Source organism: Lonchura striata, chromosome 9, assembly GCF_046129695.1.
Source record: "Lonchura striata isolate bLonStr1 chromosome 9, bLonStr1.mat, whole genome shotgun sequence".
In the NCBI taxonomy this organism is placed as follows: Eukaryota; Metazoa; Chordata; class Aves; order Passeriformes; family Estrildidae; genus Lonchura; species Lonchura striata.
In genome coordinates, this window is record NC_134611.1 from 21556532 (window position 1) to 21581229 (window position 24698).

General features: G+C 39.3%; 1 long non-coding RNA gene across 2 annotated transcripts in view; it reads left to right on the plus strand.

Annotated features, from left to right (window-relative positions):
- Positions 1-24466, plus strand: part of LOC116183123 (uncharacterized) — a 30120-nt gene extending 5654 nt beyond the window's left edge. Inside the window, exons 1-3 of one of the 2 annotated variants that reach the window (XR_002464983.2) lie at positions 16818-17345; positions 18345-18504; positions 24186-24466. This is a non-coding gene — a long non-coding RNA (uncharacterized LOC116183123). Of the gene's footprint in view, positions 1-14306; positions 17346-18344; positions 18505-24185 lie in introns of those variants that run through there. The other variant, XR_002464981.3, reaches the window with a different exon arrangement.
- The last annotated feature ends 232 nt before the right edge of the window (positions 24467-24698 follow it).

The following is a 24698-nucleotide window of genomic DNA, read 5'->3' on the forward strand; positions in this document are numbered from 1 at the left end:
ATGACTCAAGGATATAAGATGTTGCTTTAAAAAAATGATACAATTTAAATAAGGCAGTTGAAAATAACACATTAAAATGCCTCTAAGGTTGTACATTCTTTGAATTTTGTCCATTAGCTTGACAGGAATATGCAGGAAGCTAATTTGTATGAGCTGTGGTACAGAAGTGACCTAGACCCTGTTAAGGGTACTCTGGAATAGAGGGATCTCTGCAATAATGCAGAAATGTGCATGAACCTCTAACATTCAGGGTCATGTCACAATTCCTGCTTTTGGACCAGCAGCTGGACACATCCACCAAACTCCTGTGGGCATGGGACTCTGCTGACTGCCATAGAAGACACTCCTATGGCTGGTCATCTGCTCCAGTAACATCAGTTCCTTAACAGCTGCCAGGAAAAGAAAAGTAATTTGAAATTTGGCAGTACTGAAGGAAACTGCTTCAAAAAGCTGCAAGTCTCTTCCTCACCAAATTATCTTTAAAGAATCCCAGGCAAATACCTCAGCATACACCACAGACCTGTGATCTTTTCTGTGTATTTTAGAGGCAAGCTCTTCCCTCTCATTTAGGATGCTTTCTAACAAGATTTACCTGCCATTGTGCAATTGTCTCTCATCTAGATAATGTGGGAGAACTGCTAAATAGAAGCAACAAAAGTGCTGTATAAAGTACTTTGTTATGTATTAGCAAAAGTATATGTAAAAGAACCCTGTACAGCCTTTTAGGGCAAATCTGGTTCCTTCCCTGTACTCTGTAGAAGCAGCGATGGCTTTAAGTGAAGCTTGGAGTGAATCTGTACATTGGCAAATGACTTTAGCTGTCTGTGTCTTGGCTTTGATAGCATCCTCTGGCTGTCGTGCACAGTGGCTGCTTTTTGTTTTCAAATCTCTTCCCACATGTTATTGTTTAAAATGAGCTCTGGCTTTGAGTACTGTAGCTTGATTTTGTTGTTTTGTGGTACTATTGCAATGGGTTTTTTGCCTTATTTTCTAGAGGAATGAGGCAAGCATGGTGTCTCCGGGGCACTCAGTAACTGCTGTGTGCTGTTGCTGCATTTCAGGCACATTTGATGGCATGAGACATGTGGGGTCCTTCCCAGGCTATGCACCACACATTTACCCACCTGTGTCCCTGGGGTACCCCCACGTGCCTTGCTGGTGTCTTGTACTGGCAGAGCTACTCTTAGCTTTCTCTTTCTTGATTACATTTTAATGTAGTTAGTTAGGATTTTTAAGTTCTCTTTGTTTTTCCTCAAATATCAGCTGCCAGAAGCACACATAGGTCTCATGAAACAGGTGCAGTTTTTGAACTGATTTAAATGAAGAAGGGAGAAACCATTTGGTAAATATTAATTGGAAGACACTCTGAGTCAGGAGAGCACAAAAAATGGAAAAAAGGATGAATTTGAAAGTGCCAATCAAATGGGGTTTTGGGGGTCTTTTTTGTTGTTTGTTAGGTGATGTAAATAGTTGATTCTGTGGAGCCCTTCAAAAGGCTGTGCCCTCTGGCTCATTCATGGATAGGAGCATTTGTTAACTGATTGTGTGGCACCTCTCGGTCATTATCTTTTTCATCAGTGTCCTATTTTTGGATTCCTTCTGTCTTCTATTATTTCAAACAAGCAAAAATAATAACACAGGAAATAAATATGGAGATGTTTTTGTCCAAGTAACATAGGTTGCACAAAGCTTACCTTGAAGCATTGAATATGAAGTGAATACAGGAGTCCAAGCCCATTTTAAATGCTTGGTTTTATGACAACTATATTACAGTTTCCTAATCAATGGACCTCCCTTACAGAAAATATTTGTAGATAAAACTTCATGGATTGTGATAAAGTGATGAAAATGTTCCTGTATTCTATGATGATGCTGAAATCTAAAAAATATGTTATTGCCTACATGAAAAAACAGGAAAAAATTGTATTTATACTAACTGGTACATTTTTGTACATTATTCAGTGCATTTTTTGTTTATTACTGACTGAAAGGGGAACTTTGACATTGGAAAGAGGAATTCACTGTGTTCAGATAGCAAGAAGGCTATGGATTGCATCAGTGTCTTTCCTCCTTGTGACTTTTCTTCATCTGTGAACTAAATCCTCTGGTATTTGTGTGCTCAGAGTTTTACATGGAACACTTCAACACAATGTACCTGCTTGGGGGAGTGGGAGGAATGGCACACTTTTAACAAGTGTCCTTGAGGCAGAGAACAACAGCAAGGCACATTGCCATGCATCATCCTTTATTTATGCATATAGAGTACAAGGTAACCCACACTGGGGTCTGCTGTGGGAGAAGGCACAGCAGTGTCACGGAGCCCTTGAAAGTTCAATAAAAGCAGTGAAGGACGTTCAGCTTCTCTGTATCTGCTCTGCATAATGGCAACTTTGGTTTTCACAGTGCTTGGGCGCTTGCTTATCCTGGGATTTGGTGAAGGACGTGCAAAACCAGTGCATTTGCTGTGCATACTTCATGCTGATTGTCTGGAAATGGAGCAAGTCAGACAGAAATGTAGCTTTTGGGATCATTAAAAATCCATTTTCATTAAAAGCCATGTATTGCAGCAACATATTTATATATTCATCCCCTGTCTGCCTATGTCTTACAGATAGAGTGAAAAAAGAGCCTTTTCATAACAATTTTAAAGCCTAAATGAAGAAAAACATTCTATTTGCCTTGAATTACTTACATGCTGCACTTGTTTGGCTTTTTTTCACGCTGTGTTGAATGGCAACTACTCTGCATTCTTTCTTTACCTCCAGTTCCTTTTGTTTCATCTATCTATCATTTGTTTTTATCTATGTCTTCCGTCTGTCTATTTCCTCTTTGTGCTTAGAGATGGTTGCAAATTATATTTGAGATGCAGGGAGCTTACAATCTGACTGCCTTGATATTATTTTATGAAACCATGACTACCGTAAAAATTGGCTTTACTGCCTGTTTTGTGTTATTGATTCAAGCCCATTTCAGAATTAACTTGTTTGGAATGAGCTGGCAATGTTGTGTGCCCTAGGTTCTCTCAGGAAAAATTCATCTCTCATAACTAAATGCAATAAAATGTTCAAATATATCTAAACACAGTTATATTTTGAATTTAGATGAAAACCTTGTGGAGTCAATCAAATATACAAGGCATGTGCAAGTTTTAGTTCTAGACTTACAAGTACTGTATTGCAGAAAAAAAGTATTTGGAGACCAGCTTTTTCCTAGAGAGCTGTCCCTTATGCAGGCTTTATGAAATTCCTAATCACATCATTCATGTTTCTACCCTGAATTGGTTGGACATAATTTTGACATTTTGACTGTAGGACTGTATCTGTAATTTGAGATTATTGCCTAAATTCTTTTAGGGATTTGATGTTTCAGATCTTAGTTTTACATTTGTCCTCATGGTTAGGTAGGAGTATTTGTGTGCTGATAGTCAGGGGAAAGTGATCTACAAAAATAAATCTTCCTTTATTAATGGCTTTACTTGTCAAGTTTGAACTTTCTCTTACAAATGGAGAAAATTAGATGCTGGCATAAACAGGAAAATTCAGAATGTGAATTTATTGCGATGTTAAAATATGCAGGTGTTAGAAATTGCTCAGTGACATCAGATACTAGTCCTGACTATCTTTAACTGATTCATAAAAACGAGTTAAAAAATAAAAAGCTCATCTCCAAGCAGAGTTTCTTTCCAGGTACACAAAAATGGGAAGTAAACTTCTAATGACCTAATAATTTTGGCTTTTCTATTTCAATACCATTAAGACTGTGTGGGTAAGAACTGCACCTCCTGAGTTGCAGATTTCAGTTTGCTGCTGTCCCTGGCTGCAGACGGAAGCCCAGGGATGACTGGCACCTGTGCAGCCCTGCCCAGCCCCTTCCCAAGGTGTCCCAGAACTCGCTGTGCTCTGGGGGCAGATTGGCTTCTGGCTGGTGGAGAAAGCTGTATGCCAGCTGCCCTTTGAAATGTCTTGGTAGTCTTAGCACTGGAATAAATTCTTCCTTTGATTCCCTTCATAATTTTTTTTTTTTTTCTTAACTAGTGTATCTTAGTTTTTTACTACTTCTTGTCTTTCAGAGTACAGAGCCTTTTTTGAGTGTGTGTTTTAAATGTGTGGAGAGGAAAAAGCTACCCAGGTGAGCAAACAACAGATGCAAGTCAATCCTGAGAGGAGTGCAGGATGGATAAAGAGCTATTACAATTCCTCTCACATTCGTGTTCCCATCTACTTATGCGATATATACATGTGCCTTGTTAGCAATGATGTTATAATGCAAAAGCTAAAGTTTTCATATCAGAGGAAACATATATTGTTAAATGAGCTGAGAACATTCTCCCAAGGGTTAGCATTTCTCTTGTATGTGTGAAATCCTGCTGAAACAAATCACCATATTATTTTAATTGGATCTTTTGGTATTAGAGCATTTTTCTTCATCCTGTAGTAAAGAAGCTCCTTTCACTTTTTTTCCTGAAAATGGGAAATGAACAAATGCAGTAGATGGATTTAAACATTTATGACTTCAGCAGTAGATTATATCAATATAAATAGGTGCAGATACATATATATGAATTAAATTCATATTTTTATGCATTCCTCCATTCTCTCTGAAAATCTAGAAACAGAGTTGGCACTTTTAAAATAAGAATAATTGAAATTTTGCTTTGTTCTTTTGATTGATACATTGTTTGCAATGCTGATAATGACAGAGGCACTTAAAAAATCCAAAACAACCAAAAACTACAAGAAAAAGTTACTATTTTTAAGCAAAATGTAGTGAAAAAAATGTTTGAAAAAGGATTGTATCTGTTTAATAAATTAATTACTGCTTGGGATCTGACACTCCTTAGAGTCGTGAATAGATTCAGTTCTTGAGCTACTCTGTGCCTAATTTGCTTCTGTGAGTGAGGTATTATGCAATACAATAGGTTAAACTTCTATAGACCACTCTAATTTGTTTTGTAGAGGGGCAGAGAAGGAAGGGAGGAACTCTGTTTATCATGTTGTGATCAAAAGCACAATACAGTAGAAATTTTCGGTGAAGATGGGCTTGAAAACTAATTTGCTGTATGTTTATTTCCTCTCTTTTCTGCAGCTGTTCAATTACGAACTTATTGCTGGTCAGAAAACCAAATATCTATTCTCTAGGGTAGCTGCATTGTACTCCAATGTTTGAAGATTTGGTTTCTGTTATGACTGGATTGAAATACTGATTTTTTTTTTAAAGGAACTCTCCCATGCCTCCATCTGAATACTAGCTGAACATGCTCATGTATGTATGCACTCTATTTAATATCTCCATAATGTAAACCTGAAAACAAAATTAATTGCATGTACGGAGGCAAAAAAAAAAATTTAATCATCCAGAAAAGATCAAGGAACAATTTGTTAAGAGCAAAACAAAAAGGTCATAGGGTTAGTATTAATTAAATTTTCTTGTTTGCTTTTTACCAAGTCTATGCATATGTCCTTTGGAAGGACAAATAAGCTTTGAGGAGAAGTTTGTAGGCCGACTCGTAACTAAAATGTGGGTAACTTCCCTTTTGGAAGCTGCCCAATGCTGCAGTGGAGCCCTGCAGGGAGGGGAGCGCTGGGCCGCAGCGCGGGGTGCCTGCGCCCAGCCAGCTCGCCCGTGCCCAGCTCGCAGAGGGCTGCGGGCCTCGGCTGCAGCCAGGGATTGACTGGTCATCTGTTTACTGCCTCCGAGAAAGGAGCTACAGCTGCAGTGACAAGCGTGGAGTTGTCTCATTTTGGTGGCTCTCCTGCAGTGGAAATGGTGGATTTTGTTTTTCATCCCTTCACACTGAATGATCTGCTATTTTGAGCAAATTCACGAGATAACTCGCTACTTACAAAGTAGGTCAGAGCTGCCCGAGCGTAAATTGCAGTAATTTTTGGGAGTTGGTGCTGCTTTCCCCACCCTCCTCGCTGGGAGGCTGCGGCAGCCTCCTCCTGTTGGGTGCTGCTGTCCCGGGTGCCGAGCGCTGCCCGGCGCAGCACCTGCGCCTCCGCGCAGCCCGCCAGCAAACGGCGTCCTGCAGCTGCCCCCATGGCAACACACCTCTTAGAAAGAAATATTTGCTCCTCTCCCACAATCGTCATTAGGCTAAACATTAATGGATGGTAATGTTTTTTCCCCTCGTGCTTGAAAGTGTTTTAGAAATATCAATAGTGTTTATGGGACCCAACAGCATCCGAGGCCATTGCAGCTGGCTGGGCCCTGCCGTGGATTTGGGCTGGGAGCAGGAGCTGGTAAAACCTCTCTGCTTTTGGTTAAAAGGCAGGTCAGATCCTGTTCTGCTCTGGGGAGCAGCTGTGTGGATGGGTCTGGGAGCAGTGAGCAGTGTGGCTGGAGGGGAGGCAGGGCAGGACGGGGCTGTGGGATGAACACAGCTTTAGGTGCTCCTTTGTTGACATCCTCTGCCCAGCATCCCAGTCTCTAGGTATCCTCCAAACTCTTATTGCCATCCCAAGTAGCTCAGTGACCCATGTCGATCCTTAAAAGTTAAATCCTAAGTGTGGAAATGCACTGTGGTAGTCCTGTAACTGTGAATACTCTTGGCTATATGTATGCAATGTTAGGCTATTATGAAATAGATAGGAATGGGTAATTGTGTAAAATATGATTATTTCTTAATAGTACCTGCTCATTTCAGTATTTAAGGTTATAAATTCGGACTTTTAAAAAATCAGTAGCTTCAAAAATTCTTGCAATTCAACCAGTGTAACAAACATTTGGATTTATAAATATTTTTGGAATGTATTTTTTTAGCTTTTGTAATAGAGGAAAGTCTAGTTGTGGGAGGAAATTTTTGGCTGCTTGCTGCTGGTTTTCCTTTTGAGATGTAAGCTGCTGTGAATAAAGAGTTGCAAAAGGCAGGCCAGAAGTTCTGCCATGGCAGCATTAGCAGCTACAGGAATTGCTGTCATGCAGCATATTATTAGCTCAGCTGTATTTTCTTGTCTTGATCTAGTCTGTTAGCAGGACACATTGATTTTTCCCAAAGCCCAAAATGTGGTTTTCTTCTGTTCTGTTTGGATTGTGTTATACTGTGCCTACCAGTATGACATCAGTGTGCCATAAACACCATGACTAGCTATCATTTGTCATGATAAGTGAAACTGATGTTTGTCACCAATGTAAACCAGGGACCAAACAAAATTTCCAGCATAGGAGGTTTTGACAGAGCAGTTATTATTGCACCCCATCCAAAGCAGGGATTACTGAAGTGTTTGAGTTCTTGTTTAACCATGGTTCATTTTCAGCATGATGAAAAGTCTCCTGTCTGTTAATTCAGAAGGACACAGTACAAGAGCGGCTCTAGAACAAAATTTCAAGCCTAGGAGACCAGGAATAGTTGAATTGACTCTTGCTGCTTAATGGGCAGTGGTATTTTGTCTATAGTTCAATGGAAGAAAAACAAGGAGAAATAATTAGTAACAGTAGAAAATTAGGCCCATTTTAAAGAACTTGGGCTTTACACTCCATGTGTGTTTACGTTGAATAGGTGATTGATGTCAAGATCAAGATAAAAGGTTGCTTTCTCCCTTCCTCCTTTTGTTCTTTTTTTTTTTTTAATAACTGAGAAGAACATTTAATGTTGACGAGTAACTGAGGAGTTCTTGCTGCAGGATTTTTCATGGAAACACTCTAGATCATGTAAAAGAAAGGAATTTGGCAGGAGGAGAATAGCTCTCTGACTTTGGTAATCCCACTGTTCATACTGTGCAAACACTTTCTGAAGATGGTTTGAGGCATTCTTGTAATTTGATGTACACAAAGCTGAATGAACACCTTCCAGCTGAAGAAGGTAAATGAAAAGGGCACAGATCTGTTTGATAATTATTAATTTGCTTAATGTCACTGTTCTACCTCTGTTCATGAAGAAATTTTCAATTACACTGGTATTGCTGCAAGGAATAGGTTTAGAGAAGTATTTGAATTGATGAATTGCCTAATGTGCATCTTTTGCTCTTGTTTTTGCACATCGTATGTTTTATATAGGCTGAGCTGTAACCAACTTAACAGCTCTGCTTGATCTGTGAGGCCTTTTTGTGTAAGGTTAGAACAAGCCTCAAGAATGCTATACAATTAGGCTGACAGATCAATATGTTGATATAATATAGCGAGATGACACAGTGTTAGTCTTGCTAGAACCTAAACGTGGCTTTTTTAGCACCTAATGGCTCTATCAACTGAACAAAGGAGGTTTTTATTTAATAATTAGTCTGCTATTTGTATTGTTAGTCTAACCACTAGAGAAAAACAATGCCACATACCTAAGCTAGTAGTCCTTGTTGAATATTGACTCCAATATTGATATAGTTGGAGGCTGGAGGGTTTTGTGGCCTTTTTTTAATATTTGTGTTTAAATTTGACAAATTGTGAAGAAAGGAATAGTTGTATCTTTTCAAGATTTATGAGCATGAAGCATGGACTCAAACATGAGTATCAATAAAGAGTGCTGACTGCCAGATGGGCAACAGAATAGTGATAGGAGCTGAAGGGCTGTACAATTTACTTTGCAAAATGAAGTGGACATAAGGGGAGTAATGAATTCTTGTGATAAAGTGTTTGAGTTTTGAGACCACATTTGAAATCTGTCCTGCAAATATGCTCCTTCCAAAAAGTCTTTGAAAAATGACTAATGTATTCCAAGACCAGTTACAGAAATTATATTCTTCATTCTTTATATGTATCTGTGCTGGTTTTTTTTAATATATATAAGGTGACCTACAGAGGCAAATTTTGGAGACTAAAGTGAGCTTTGCTATTGCCTTAAAAGGGAGCAGGATGAATTTCTGAGCACAGAATTTTAACTAAGCTGAGCTGGTTGTGGTTCTCAATAAACCACTGAGGAAAAATGGGACCTCTGCTCTTCCAGGCCTTCTCTGTATCCAGGGCTGACTCAGCAGCAACTTTCAATATTCACGAGTGCAAAAAAATCTGCAAATTATAACATGCAGCTGAGAGGGCTGTGAGCCTTGAACAAGGCAATTGTGCAGCAGAGCACTGCTTTTTCAGGAATCCTCTCTGCTCCACTTGGGATGCCATGGTCTGTCAAAGCATAACAGCAATGCAGGGGAGGTGGATTCACTTTTCTGTGGAAATAGATAAATTATGCCCTTACTTGCTTTTTTTTTCCTTTTTCTTAGCAGTGTTTAAGCTGTGTAGCCCATTTATTTTCCCTTACTACGAGTACACACTGGAAAATAAATAGAGAGTAAAGCAGTAGCTCCCAGAGAAAGGTTAGAAGAAACAAAGGAAATCCTTTAAAGCAAAACATTATTGATATTAGTATTTGAAATACGCATTAGATTCACCTATTTATAAGCATGTAAAGCAAAAATTGTGACTTCTTTTTGATCTGTACTTTCTTTTGGTTTACTTTCCTTTAAGCAGGTTTAATTTCCTTTAAATTACAGGCAGCTACTTTCAAATAGGACCCTCTAAACAGTGGTAGATTTAGAGGTGCCCAAGTTTTCTCCAGAACATGGAATTTCTATTCACTTTTGCTGACTGAAATTTCTGAATGCAGGGTTCTCAGTCTACCACTTTCAATTTCCACTTGAAATCAAGCCCTCTGTGAAATAATCTTTTTATGCCCAGTTTTTGTGCTTGGAAGCATATCCTAGCTTATCACAGATGTAGTTAAGACAATAATTTCAGTTTAATGAGTCAGAGATTCCCCCCACCAAAGCAGAAGGGTACCATCATCAGGTTTCTATTTTATGATATGTATATGACTTTGTTTTGACTTGAAAGTGCCTACTTACAAAAATCCTGTCTCTTATTCAGCAATGATTTTGTTCCATTGTGCAGTGTCATTTTCCTCTTTCTTCATTCTTTTGAATCCTTTCCCCCTCTTTTCTTTGTTCTACATACTTTTTATATTTTGTACAGATTTCCCTCCCCTCTGACATTTTTATCATTTTGAGGCATAAAATAGGGCCTCTCTTCTCTGGCAGCTGCGACCCCATCCCCTGCTGCACCAAATTGACACTTCTGCAAGCAGCAGCTCTACTCAGTCACTCGAAGGCTGCTGCTTTCACAAGTGTTGATTTAGTGCAGCAGGGGATGAGGTGCCAGCTGTAAAACTCAGACAATAATAGTAATAATGCTTGTGAAAAGTCTTATAATAAGAGGGAAAAATAAAAGGGTGTGAGGAGAAAAGGTAGGAAGGGTCCAGGTGGAGTGAGGAAGGGGAGCAGTGGCCCCTGTCGGGTGGTTGGGTACTCGGCTGCCCAAGGAACAGTGGGATGGGTAGGAGAGTAGACCATGAGCTAATTCTTCTCCTCCTCCCCAGTCTCTCTCCTTACAAGAAACTCCTGTGATTGACATTGAAGATGTTTTGTGTTTCTGTCAAACTGGGGAGTTATTTTGGAATAAAGTCCTGGTGGAAGTGGCGAAGGACTTAAAATATGACTGAGAGAGTGAGGGACACCTTGCTGTAGAGTCACTTAATATTTGCAAATGCAGATTTCTGGGTGAAAAGATATTTGATACCTCTATTCTTAAGCTGTATATTGCAGTCCATGGATATAGAGGATGGATTTTTTTAATATATACAAATAGTGTGTTGTTATTTAAAGCATATAAATTGCGAGTTCCTTCTAAATCAGCCCTGATTTAACCTCAGTAATGTTCCTAGAGGAAACAGTTTACAACTACTTTGTATCCAAGTGTTTAATAAGTTGTTGGCAAGACAAAGCTGAAAAAATTATTGTAGGTTATATTTACGAATCACTTTTTCTTTATTTTTATTCTGAACCAGTAACTCAGCAATTCATTATTTCCATGGCTCTATTTAAGTATTTGTCAGTGATATTGGAGTAGTGAATGAAACACATATTGATATTGGTAATGATAGGCCACTGTATGATAAGGCAGAATAGGTCAGTGGAGACTTGAAAGGTGTTAATATACATCTGTACCAAATAGTATTGCTTGCTTAAATCTGCTTACTGATAGCATTTCCCAGGTGTGTGTAGAGAGTATGAAATTTTTCAAAGACTCTTGGGAAGCCTATTTAAGTTCATTTCAGACATGCGTTTGTGTTTCTTTAAATTAATGGGAAACAAGGGCATACTTAAAACTAAGCATGCATTTGAAAGCTGGTGGATTGAGGTTATATTTGTCAGGTCTTGGGTAAAACTTCCATTGTCTGAAAAGCATCTCCTTTTTAGTATTTAGAGAGATGCTTTATAATAGGCTTTCACAGTGATCACCTTTGTAATCTTGTTGTTCATCATATTAATTGAAGAAGCTCCTTTCTGATAATCTTTGGCTGCTCAAGATATGTTCCTAAATCATCAAAGACTGAAGAAACTTAGAAAAGACATAATAGATCATCCTGCCTGCTTTTTTGCCACTGTAGAATTATTTCATTGAGAATTTTTTTTGTGTTACGTCAACTTTAGTTTTTAAAATCCCAAGTGAAAGCTTCCATATCTCTCCTTGGGAGACTATTTCACAGGCTAATACATCTCGCTGTCAGGAAGACTTTCCCAATACTCCATTGAGCTTAAGCTTTTTCTTTCCATTATTTCTAGTTATGTCCTTTTTCCTTGATACCTTTTACACATGTTAAATATTAATACTTTTTTTTTCCCCTTAAGAACCTTTTTTCAGTTTATCAGTATCTTTTTGGTTTTGAAAAACCCACCTAAGACCTTCTAAGCCGAGAACTACATTTACCTTCAAACCACACAGCAGTCAGATGCTCACCACAGCATTTTCTTCATGTCCTCTTTCTCAGGGTCCAAGGAACACAGGAGATTCTGAATGAGAAGTCTGATAAGCAGCCTATTTTCATCAGTGATTTGAGATAAGTCCCTTTGCTTTCTTTCTAATTCTTGATGCACAGCTCTTCTCGTCGTTGTGAGTGAGGATCCCCAACTGCTACTTGGTTCTGAATTTCTCACCTCTTGCTGCTCTGCTTCACAGAAAACCTGCATACTGCTTAGTCTTTGTACTTCTGCAGCTTGCACAAAATTCACTTTTTTCTTGTTAGGTGCAACTGTTGAGGTCAGAACTCAGAATACCTCCCAGGAAACAGAAGGCAAGAGAAAGGAGGGTGATGCTCTCCTTAAGTTCGAGGTCTGATTTGGAAGTCCTGGGTTGAATTTTAGCTCCTTATTCAGAAGAAATTGAAATATGTTCATGAAGGGAAATGCATAGAGCCATAACAAGTTTTCAGGGGGATTACTAGTCCTGTGTTTGCATGGTTCAGGGTTGCAGGAAGGGATCCAGCCTGTGCCAGCTCAGAGCACAGGCAAGCCAATGCATTCCTGGCACTGAGAAATAGGTTTTGTTTCTCTGCACATCCTTCCCCTCTGCAAGGAAGCAATTCAGTCTCCTGCTGCATGCTGGTGGATACTGGTGCTATACAGAGCAAAAACTGCAGGCAGCTGGAAAAATTTGCTTTCTTTTTAATGCAACTTTTTTTTGTTTTTATTAGTTATGAGTGTTCTGGCTTGCACGGAAGGGGAAGAAATTGAAATGGCTTACACAGATTTTGGCTGTCATTTCTAGCTTGTTTTCTAAGGAAATGCTGTTTGTCTGTCAAATTTCTCCAATTTTGAACACAAGGAATGTTTGCACAGCTGAAGTCAGTGGTGGTAGAGATCTCATCCCACAGTGGCCTTGTGTGGTGGCTCTGAAATCAAAGGGACACTTTTGGGTGTCCTGGCTGACAAGCATGGCGTGCACCTCAGGGCATCATGACTGGGTAGCACTGGAGCAGCCCAGGAAAGTTTTGAGGAGACAGTGTGGGGAAGGAGGGCATGGATGGGGAGTTTGGTCACTTAGGAGTGAGTCACAAGGCAGAAAGTATTGGTTTTCTGCTCAAAGTACTTGAGCCTTTCCTGAGGAGTTTTCAGACTGTTAGGGATTCAGTGCTTGTTTAATTGTTCTCCTAGAATCAATAGTTAAACTGGCATTGATTTCTGCTGACTTCACATGCTTAGGATTCCAGCTGTACTGTGGAACTTGGGATCTCGGTGTTTCACAGAGGTTTACCTGCCACAGCTCTCTAACACTTCCTGAAATACTGGGGACAGCTTCCCTGAAAAGTGTTCAGGTTGGAAACACCGCTCCAGGTGCCCTTATAGCCTTTGTAGGTGCTACTACCTGCCAGGCTGCTCTTTGTCCATGCATTTTTCTGAGAAAGCCTGGTGGGCTCATTCCCACATATTCCCAGATCTGCATCTCAGAATGGCCACTTGCTGCTATCCTCCTCATTCTGACTATTCCAAGACATTTTTACTGGATATTTTAGCTGAGTTTTGACTAAAATTATTTGCCAAAGAGAATTTTTTATTTTATTCCTTTCTATGTGTCTGATGTCTAGGTGCTGTTATATATATTTTCTTCATCCCTTGCAGTATTTTCTAAATTCACATGTTCTTCAGTTCTTGACAATGAGATCTATTGCTAACACATTAGTGTCTTTATTTATATATTTAATTGCAAATAGATTACTTTCAAATGTATTTCTGAAACAGGTATAAAGAACAATGTTTACAAATAAGTTTCCCATAACTTCTTTTCATTGAGAAAAGGAGTAAAACAGAGTAATGATATTGCACTTCTGCTGACTACTCTGCTTGACTGATTCACAGGGTATTTGCTCTTAACGTGTTGTAGGAGTTAAAAAAAATGTGTCAAACTTTTTTTGGCACCCAGCTCCAGTAGATCCTGTTAGAAGAAACATATGGCCTCACACTAACAGTGTTAAAGCACTGCTGAAGTATTGCATGCACGACATTGACAAATTTCCTCTAGGCTTTTTGTTTTCTGTGCTATTAAGCATTCAAAGTCCACTATTTCATTACCACTGATGATACAGAGAGCCTTATTGACATTCTATCCATCTGTTCATAACATGTATTATTAAATGTGAAGCAACTAGTAGGTAAGAGTGCACTTGCCAGCTGTACAATGAATTCTCAGTAGTTTGGTGCCCTCTATAAATTTTCTAGTATTCTGCCAGTTTCTCAACATAATTTGCAATGGGGATATATCTTTTTTAATGTTTCACATTGTACAGAGAAAAGTTGCTTCAAAAAAATTCTTTACTTTGTTATCCCTAATGTGAAATCCTTAGATATAGTTTCAAAAACCCCAAGAGTCTTTTAATATACAAAGACTGTTGCTAGTATCAGATCTCACTAACCACAATTTCTGGTTGTTGTGGGTTTTTTTGTTTGTGTTTTTTTTTTTTTTTTTTTTTTTTGTGGTTTTTTTGTGGTTTTTTTTTGGTTTGGTTTTTTTTTGTTTTGGTTTTGTTTTTTTTTTTTTTTTTTTTCCCCTAGGAGCAGATCTGCTGCATTACCTATGAACAGGACAATGGGGCCCCAATGAGTCACCCTATTCATATATTTTTGGAACCCAGAGGAATTGGTTTGACTATTTACAGATTATAACAGTTGGTAGTTGAATGTTTTATTTTCATTCCCAGTTGGTACAATATGTTCACAGCTGATGCTAATGGCTTGCCCATTTGATATCACATATGGTCCACTATTTGGGTCTCCTAAAGCTTCTTTTGTGGTCAAGCTGCTTTCAAACTTATGTCTGTTTAGGTTTGTTCTGTCTGCTGGGAAGTTGAATATGAAACTCTGAAACTGGGCAGCTTTTGAGTAACTCAGCAGTTCTGTTGATAAAGAGCCAAAGAATTTGAGACGAAATGGCCCATAAAGAATATCACTATATAAAATTGAATAAAAACAAATGTCTTACAACATCATGTGAAATTCTGAAAGAAATGTCCTTTCCTCTTTCTTTGTCTTTGAAGCTGTGATTGAGTTACCCTCCAGTGTATGGATATCACTGAGCATCATCAGGGCTGCTTTTGCTGGATGTTTAGTTATATTGGAAATCAATTTATACATAATTTGTATTGCTTAAATCATCATTTGTATTTTTAGTTGAATATTACTATTATGATAGTGTTTTGTGAAACAATATATGGAAGCAAATTAATTTTTCCTTTGTTTTATAGAATAGGAGCATAGGAAAAGTGAACTAAAAGAATATGGGTACAGAAATTAAAATTACAAGCCTATCCGAAGTTGTTCTCCTATGACACAAAGTGTTTATACTGACTCTGAAACATACTGATAAAACCACAATCTCATAAAAAGATTATTTCCAAAACTATTGCATTACCCTCTGAGAGCTAAAATTCTCATTTATTCGTAGGAGTAGATCATAATAGCTCTAATTCCCTGAGAAGTGGGCATTGTGTGATAATTAAGCAGGGTAGTACATTAATTGTCCTCCACTTCACCTCTAGATGTTTAACTCCTTATCTAGTCAACCAGCAAACAATAATGCTCACTTATTTGTGCCTTACAGTTAAAAAAAAAAAAAAACTAGGTAATTTATTTGAAATAAAGCAGAGTAAGCATATTCATGTAAAAGAGGTATTAAAATGATGTTAGATTACCATTATTAAATACCATTAGGTCGTAGGATGTGGGGTTTATGGTTGTATTTTTCAGCCATGCAACTTTAGCTGAATAAGAGCAATGTGATTTCGCATGCAGGAATATTTTTCTAACAAATGGGACAGATTTAGCAGGTTTTTTTGCCACGTGGCTTCTGCTTTCTGGTGGCCTCTCTGTCACCAATGCCTGTTAGGAGAGCAGGTACGTGTGTGCTGGAAGTGCTGCCTGTGCCTGGCATACCTGGCTCCTGGCGTTGGGTTAAATGAGGCACCTGGTGGTAGGACAGAGGCTCTGGCTTGCTCAGTTTCAGGAGAAATAGTGCATATTGCTGGATAAGAGTCAGCCCTTGGAAGGAGACTGAAATGGAACTGAAGTAGGAGGCTCTTTCAAGTTATTCAAGTCAATATTCCACCTGGAGTACTAGGGAAAGAAAAACCCAACTAAACCAAATGTTTTTGCAAACAAAATTAATAGAGAAGAACTAAAATACTGCCCTCTACTATAAGCAGTTTCAGGGACCTAGAAAATGACAGAGAACTTTAGCATGCTAAGAAGCTCACTTGAAATGTCTTTAAAAAAAGAACTAAGGAAATCAAATTATTAATGAATTATCTCAGGAATGGACTGGGTACCTGATGATGTGGTAAAAAGTATTTGTTAGACAGGACTTGGTCAAAATTTGGTGAAATTTTGGGTACTCTGTACCCAAGAGAGTTAAAGAAGTTAGTGATGTTATCTCTCCCAGCTTATTAGATAGACATGGAAGATTATGCAAAAGTAGAATTTGGATTTACTGGATGCAAATTAAATTATATTCAGGAAAGAATGTCTTTCTCATAAATAGCAGAACTAAGTGTTAGGAACTAGAAACAAAACTGTTGAAAAATTATTTTGGGGGTCTTACAAATAAATCATGAGCCCACAAAACACCGGGAACAGTCACTTGTTTGACTGCGAGTATCTGCCAAAACAAGAGTTTTAAAATGCAAAAGTGGTCATAACTTGGGTACCCTGTGACATAGGAGATCACACAGCATACTCCCAGGAGTCCATGCCCACCAGACTCAGGGTGGCTACGCCTGCTCTGAGCACACTGTGCCAGCCTGGGCATGGTGCTGCAGCTGTGTCGGCAGCACTGGGACTGTGGCAGAGCAGCAGGGAGCTGCCGAGACATCGTGAGGTGTTGAGCCTTGTGCTGTCTCTAACGGCGTGCCACCTTCTCCAGAGGCAGTCACAGCATGTCCCTGTGTGCTGGACATCATGTCCTTCCCTCTGTTGTGTTGACTCTGGCCTCGCTGTGGCCTTGGGGCATTTGGTGTAAAGTTGGAGGACACTCATGTGAAGGTGGGTTTTGCAGTGTACACTCCATGCCAAGGGGATTCTGTTGGAAAGAAATGTTACACTGATTCTAATCTCTGACTAAAAAGATAATTTCTGATGGGTACATGGAGAACTATGTAATTCCTAGGGGATTTTTTTTATTTGTTAATAACTTTTTATGATTATTATTATCATCATTATTGTTATTATAGCATCCAAAACATCTGTGTGCTCTGGCAGAAGCATCTTTCTGTGGTGTCTGTTGTCTCCGGGTCCCTGCAGCTGAGGTGAGTGGCAGTGTTTGGCACTGCCCTGCCCTCGGGGGCTCCTGCCGAGCACACAGCAGCAGCCAGAGCTCCTGTGCCTCCTCAGCTAGAGGCTGGTACCCACCCCAGGCCAGTGATGAAGCTATAGGTCAGACCCTTCCAGAGCCACCAAAATACAGACCTCATTCTGCCCAACACATCATTTTCTTCCCAAAGCAATAAGATCTTTGCAGCTCTCCACTAAATATACTTTCTTCTTGTTTTGACAGAGGAAGAGCCTGAGGCTGGAGCTTGCTGAGAACACCATGTGGAAATGGTTTGCTCAGCTGCCATTGCTCAGCAGGGAAAGTGAGGGGTGGGATGGACTTGATGAAGGCAACTTCATCTTGAAAAACAGTTGATTAGAAAAGTATCATCAAACTGTAATTTATCAGTTCTAGATATGTTTTAGGGAGTCCTGTCTCCTGAATGGGATTAAATTACATATGGTATTAACCCAGAGTATTCTGCAACAATGTAAATGAGTTGTTAACATGGTACTTCATTGCAATAATAATTCAAGGCTACTGGCAGGCTTGATGGGTCTGCAATAAATGTTTTATTATTTAGGAAAAATATACTCTACAAGTTGCTATGTGCCATGCTCATTCATGCTGTAAATCAACAAAGATCAGCAGACTGAATAGGGAAAATGAAAAGCTTATTTAGGAACTGACACAAGCTTTCAGATGAGCAGGAATGGCTGAAGTTAACTGCATTCATTTTTCTTTACTTGTCACAGTTGCCACTTGAATTTCACTGCTAAAGATTGTGGGTAGTTTTGCTTTATGAAATTATATCTATGAAAACAGTATTTGCATTTATATAGGCTTAGTTATAATAAAGTTAAACCTAGCACACCCCCTTGCCTCCGCAAACAAACAAATCAACCAGCCAACCAAAAACCTGTATGTTGAAATAATATTTATCTGTCAGTTTTACTAGATCTGAACAGGATTCAGCTAAATGGTTCCCACTGGCTGCTTTAAAGGCCCAAAGCCTGTGACCATGTGAAATGCAGGCTTGCAGAGCTTTGGCCATCCCTTCAACTTCAGCTCTCCTGTAAGGCTGCCTCTCTCCTCACCAGGGTAAACCAAGGGTTTTCTTTAAAAATGATCTTGATGTGGGATGAGTTAAACCACAGAGTGGGTGACATGGATGAGAGACTAGTAATTCATATAGTCTTCATGACAGAGTTATAAAGTGTCTGAGATGGGCTCCATTATCATCCTTTCATGTTCCCTAGCACCTGAAGACTCTTTCTTGAATTTTGCAGAACATGCAGATCCTGAATGCTGAACACTGGCTTATCTCGAAAACAGTACATGTTTGAACATGGAGTAAAACCCCTTGCAAACTCCCTGTGTTGATGTCCTTAGAGAGATGTGACTTCTTTGGCTGATCCAGGGGAAGCAGAAACCAGGACAAGAAGACAAGTGAGTTAAGATAACTCATCCCATGCCTCTATGTAGGCTTGAAAAGTTTTTTAAGACAGATTCAGAAGTTATTCCCCTGCCCTGACTTATGCACCAGAAAGAATGAAGAAAACATGAAAATACTTTTTAAAGGATTTGCCTGATGATGCCACACCCCTGGCCATAGGTCTCCAAAGGGAAGAAATGCTTTTAATAGGGCAATTAAGCTGGACCTGCCTAATGAGGATGGTAGCAGGGTCTGAGTATATGAGGAGAATGCTTCAGAATCAGACTGGTATGATTATGCACAAGCCTCTGACTGCAGCACTATCCTGAGAAAGCAGCTCATGGATGGAGGAAACAGTAGGCAAAAAACCAGCTAGCAGGGTTCTGTTTAGGTTTGTGCCTGCTGGTGTGTATGTGCTTGAATGTGCATTTATATGAACATGAACGTTTATGTGTGTTTGTCTGTATACAAATGAAGCAATTTTTGTTTCTCTGTAGTCATCTGCATATCTGTTCTGGTTTGTTAGAGGTGCTTGTGTCTGCTACTGAATTGATGCTTTCCTTGGTTGTGGAGTTACTTATTCAGCTACAAGGTTCACTGTCTATCTCAAATATCCATTCTCAGTAGGTCAGTTTGCATGACTTCAAAATACCATGATTTTGTTATAGTGCCCAATGTGCCTACAGGAGAGGAGCCTAATCTTGTAGCCAGCAAAACTGTCTCTGTGCTGAGAAAGCTGCTGAGACTAGAGCTTGGAAATGATGAAAATACAACCATTTTCTGCAGGGGTTGTTCCACTGACTTGGTCTTGTACCTGTTGGGTTGATGTGATGGCATCTCTGGTGTCAGCATCCCGTGGCTAGAAGCAACGTCCTTGAGGCAGATGCTCTGCACTCCAGTGAGTGGTGGTGGGTTGGGTGTGTTCCTCCAGCCCCTGGGACTGCTGGTGAGGCCCTGCTGCTGCTGGGGTGCTGCTGGTTCCTGTGGCTGGACAAAGCTGAGGCCTGGCCTTCACATCTTGCTGAGGAGGCTTCAGTACTCTTACCCTGAATTTCTCACTTTGAGTTTTAAGAATGTACATGATGTGCAAGAAACCCTTGGAAGTGGTGTGCTACCCTCTCCTATTTATTTTGTCAACCATGAAATTGAAATTACTTTGCCCCTTTGGAAATAATGAGTGGTTTGTTTGTGAGAATATGATATGCAAAAAAAAAAATTAATTTGGGGACCTGTCTTAGACTTATTTCAGATAGTTATCTGAAGCTTTTGTCATCATAATCACTTTTAAGAAGGCAAACGGCAAAAGACTCCAAAGAAGTTGCTGAGATAATACACTGTGAAAGGTTTTCAGTTTGCTTTGCTGAGAAAAGTTTTGTTTCTTGAGCCAGCCATTTATATGCTTGGGAAAAGTCCAATTAAGATGACTGAATTGTAAGTGTCATAAAATAGAGAAGGCAGGGGACATTTAATTATATCTGTGCTGCCAGGCACCAATAGAACAAAAGAAAAAATGTTCACCTAAAGCACAAAGTACTGCCTAATACATTTGCTGTAATAAAGAGACAATATATGGCCTAAACACACTCTTCTAAATAGTTCAAAAAGCTGCACCTTCTGATTTCCACGAAGCTGTTTTTCCTATTATCAACACAGTTTAAGAAAAAAATATCTTTTTAATATTGAGACCTTCAACTTTGGTCACAGGTTGAAAAGGAAGCGTCATGCATTAAGACAAAAATGTTGCCTGAGAAAATGGATTTGTGACCCAGAAGAATGTATAATTGATGTGTGTGGTTGTCTGAATGGTAGAATAACAATAGCAACCATTAGAGATGAGAGCTGGAACTAGTCAGGCAGTGAGGCAGGATGTATTTTATAGGTCATCTGGGCTCCATTCAGATCTACAGGTTGTTATTCCTTCTCCATACTTGAAAGCATTTAATAGATTATTATAAAAGGAAAAGGATGTTATGCAATAATGGTTTAAATTGAAGCTCTGTATATATATCTCCACTGTGTGACTTCTAAATGAATGCTTCATTTTTAAAATTATCCCATGACATACTTGAAAGTTTGCCAGAGCATCAACAAATTAAAACAATGAATTGACCAGCAGCAAAAGATCTTGAATAGTACAGTAGAAATTGTTGTTCTCTTCTGTGGCATAGACAATAACAAATAAGAAGTCTCCAAGAAAATTTGTTCCAAAATTGTCTGTTATCTTCAAGGCAGATGAACTGATTTTCTTCTATTTTGTTTCATAATGTTAAAATACAGAATAAAACCACAAAATTTTGGAAAGAGGTTTAACTATCAAACAATCAAAGCCAAAAGCATGTAATAGCGAAGTCAAATTCAGATTCCCTTCTTGCCTGGAAAATGCTTCTTTCATATCAAAATTGATACAAGTTAAAGGGTGGAGAATCTTTTGTGCTTTGTTTCACATGAACATAAAAGTTTTATTCCTGCTTTTAATGGGTAGTATTTTACAAATGTAATGGAACATAATTTTACCAGATTTCCCTAAGGGAAAGTCATGGCATGATTACATAGGCAGTCCCATCTCATTTAGTATAATGCTTACAATATAGATGCAAATATACTTATGTAACTCAAGTTAGAGGTAGATTGAATAGCACTCAGATAATCATAGAGCAGTGCAGATGCTGAGGAAAGTTTTGCAGAAGAAATATGCATTGACTGACTGGTCCCTTGCAGCCACACATGCCCCTGGGTAATGTTTTTTTGCGAGGGAGGCAGAAAATTCAAGCTGTGCCAGACAGAAGTGCCTGGCGTGTGTACAGTTTGCTGCTTGAGGATGGGCGTTTTAGCTTGTCCCTGCTGATAGCACATCCTGGCGAGCAGTGACAGTGGTAGACCAAGGGGATGGGGACCCTTGTGGCTTGCAGTGCTCCCAGCAGCAGGGACAGCCTGGAAAGGGAAACATCCTCTCCTGGGCAGAGCCCTTGCACTGCCCTCAGGGAGCGGGCTGCAGGGTGGGGCACAGGGGCGCTCCCTGGGCATGGAAAGAGGTTTGAGGCTCCTCTGGTGGAAGCACAGAATAACATAGCTGGGATTATAAGGATGACAGTGTGCTCTCCAAACTCCTTGCACAAAGAATTTTTCAGCTAGAGATTAAATAAATCTTTCGATTGTGAATAATAATGATTTAATGCAATGTAGTGCATGGTGTAATTCTCACACTTTTGGTATAAAAAGCAAGTAAAAATCTGTGTTACAAGCTAGTAGGAAAGGTCTTATATTTATGGGAGTTGTAGGAGTGCTCTTTCTGGGGTGGCTTGTGCATTGATGAAACAGAGATCTGTAAGAAAAGTGATCTCTTTCTTCTTATATGGAATGATTGAACAAATTTAAAACTTTACTATTTAAAATTTTACTAAAAAGTAATTTCTAGAGTTCTTCTGTAGGACCAGTGGCAGCAGAACTGCTGCTTCTGCACCAGGTGTGCAGAGGTGTTGCTGTAGCTGGCATGTGGATTGCAGGTGTGAGACCAGCAGTGCCTCTGGCAGCTACTGCCTCTTTGGGTAGGCAGATTCCTTTTCATTCTTTCTGGGGAAGATCAAGAATTAACAAAGGCATAAAAAAAATGAAGCTCAACATCTCTCTGTGCTAGATTTCTTTTAAACTTTCCCTCTGTCAGTGTTAATATCTCAGATCTGTAGGTAATAGCAATAGATAGATTAGCAATAGATAGATTTTTGCAGGCAATCTATGTTGCCTGTATGTGCTGTGGAGAAAACTGAATATTGACAGTATTTGGGGAATTAGTTGCCTTTAACTTTGCATTTTAGTTAGAGCTCTCTGTTCACTGGCGTATTTGGAGCCAAACTATCTTTTAGCAATCAAGATGAATCTTCGCTGAATGTATTTTTGCTTTATTTTCTTTGGATTTTTATTTGCCACATCTCAATTACCTGCCAATACTCAGAAATGTAAATTGTATCAATTTCATTTTAGTCAAGTGTAAAATTTATCATCCAGATAAACTAATATCAGAGTCAGTATCAGACAGTTTGCTCTTCCTTGCTCATTAGTTAGCATTTCATCTGTGAGTGTGGGATGGATAAATTTCAGTGTGCATCTGATTTAACCTCTAAAAATGTATCTTGTCATAGTTTAACTGCAGACAGTAGGTAGGTACCATTTAGTACCTAGTGGGACAGGGAGGGGAATCAGGAAATAGGTAAACCTCATGGATTGAGATAAGAAGAGCTTAATAATCGAAATAAAGTTAAAAAAAAAAAAGTAATAATAGGAAAAAGAGAGGGGTTTAAAGAAGTTCAAGTGATTCACAGTAGAGCTGTTCACTACTGTGTGATCGATGCCCAGCTCATCCCCAGGCAGTGATCAGCAGCTCTTGGCCAACTCCCCCCAGTTTATTTACTGAGCATGTCCCTCTGTGCTGTGAATGTCCCTCTGGCCAGCTTGGGTCAGCTGTACCAGCCTCTTGTGCACCTGTTTGCTGGCAGAGCATGGGAAACTGCAAAAGCTTTCATTTACAGTAAGCACTACTTAGCAACAACTAAAACATCAGTGTGTCACCAGCAGTATTCTCATACTAAATCCCAAACACTGCACTGGACGTGCTTGGAAGAAAATTAAGTCTCTCCCAGCTGAAATCAGGGCACCTCAGGTGAGTGACATGGGTACTCCAGTACTGTGCCAGCCCAGCTCAGACAGAAGGACAAAAATGCCTTCCATCCAAAATTTGTCCCATGAGAATTTTTTGTTTGTCTGTCTTTTCATGTTTAATAAGACATTTCCAGATGGACTGTGATACTGAATTCAAGTTTTGCTTCTTTGTTTGCTTTTCAAAATTAGCAACATCTTAGGATGAGCACTGCAGTTGGTGATCCTGTCAGGTGTCCCAGGTTCCACACCTGCTGCTGGCATTTTCTTCTGCTCTATAAAGGGTGCATCTGGTTTTGCTGTTTGTAAAACAACTTTGTCTGTTTTATATAGGACATTTGTAAACAAAGTTAACTTGTAATTTGGTTTAACATCAGTAGAAATTTGCTAAAGGAGTCTTTTGGTACTAAGGCTTGTTCCATCTGTAGGAAAATTCAGATAAATTAAGGATATATGTGAAGCAAGTGCACCAAGCCTACAGTGCTTTAAGCTCCTCTGTGGATGATCTAATTCAAAAGGAAAATGGCTGTAGTTCATGGTAGCTTAATCCTCTTTACAGTAAAGTCAGACTACTTTGCCTCTCAGTGAGAATATCCACAGAGGGATTTAATGCATTTTGACTTACATGCATTATCATCATGGGTTTAGTTGGTTTATCTTAACTTCCCTGGATGTTCCTTTGTAGAAAGACTACAGACATAGATATCTAGTGTTTGCTTATTTTAAGCATAGTCATGTAGTCATGTCTTTAATCTGATATGGCTTTTAGTGTATCCATGTTAAGTGATAAGTAAGAACCACTTTAAGGGGTTCATATACATTCTCATCCCAAAGGATAACAAAGGTAGTTCTTTATTTGTGACTGTGCTACCCAGAAATAATTGAAAAGTCTCTGTAAGTGGTTAGCATCTGCTTGCATGCTGGGTACTGCAATGCCAGTGACTCCTCAGACACAATTATGAATTCTGGAATTTGAAGCTGAGGCTCAACAAAATAATTCAGGTGATTACTCTTATCTCAGTCTGTCCTCTCTGCTGTTTTGCAGGCCAAAGATAAAAGGATACAATACTTTGGATGAACCTTGCCTCACATGGTTGTAAAATCAGCAGAGTGCTGGAACACCTCTCATTTTGTGTGGAGAGATTCAGTCCTATACCTGATGGGAAGGAAGGGAGGAGAGAATGCTGACTAGACCTTTTTCCAGTCCTTGAAGCAGTTTTCTTTGAGAGAAGGACATTTTCATGCCAGACAGTTGGCAAGGCTCAGCTGGACAAGACAGAGTTGGAGACATGCAATGCTGTATGGTGTCATCAGAACTAAAGATTATCAAAGTCTTCTGAGCAGATTTCACTCTTCAAGTGAACAGAACACACCAGGGATATCCTATGGCAATGAGAGTCTTTGTTCCAGCTCAACTGACTCAACTGGCCATACTGCCTTTTATCCAGGTTCCTGTTGTCATCACATGACAGAAGATGCAGGAAGCACTAGGAGCTACACACAAGAGGAGTAAGGAATTCTTTGCAGATTTTTAAAACTCTTTTTCTTCTGCAGCCTT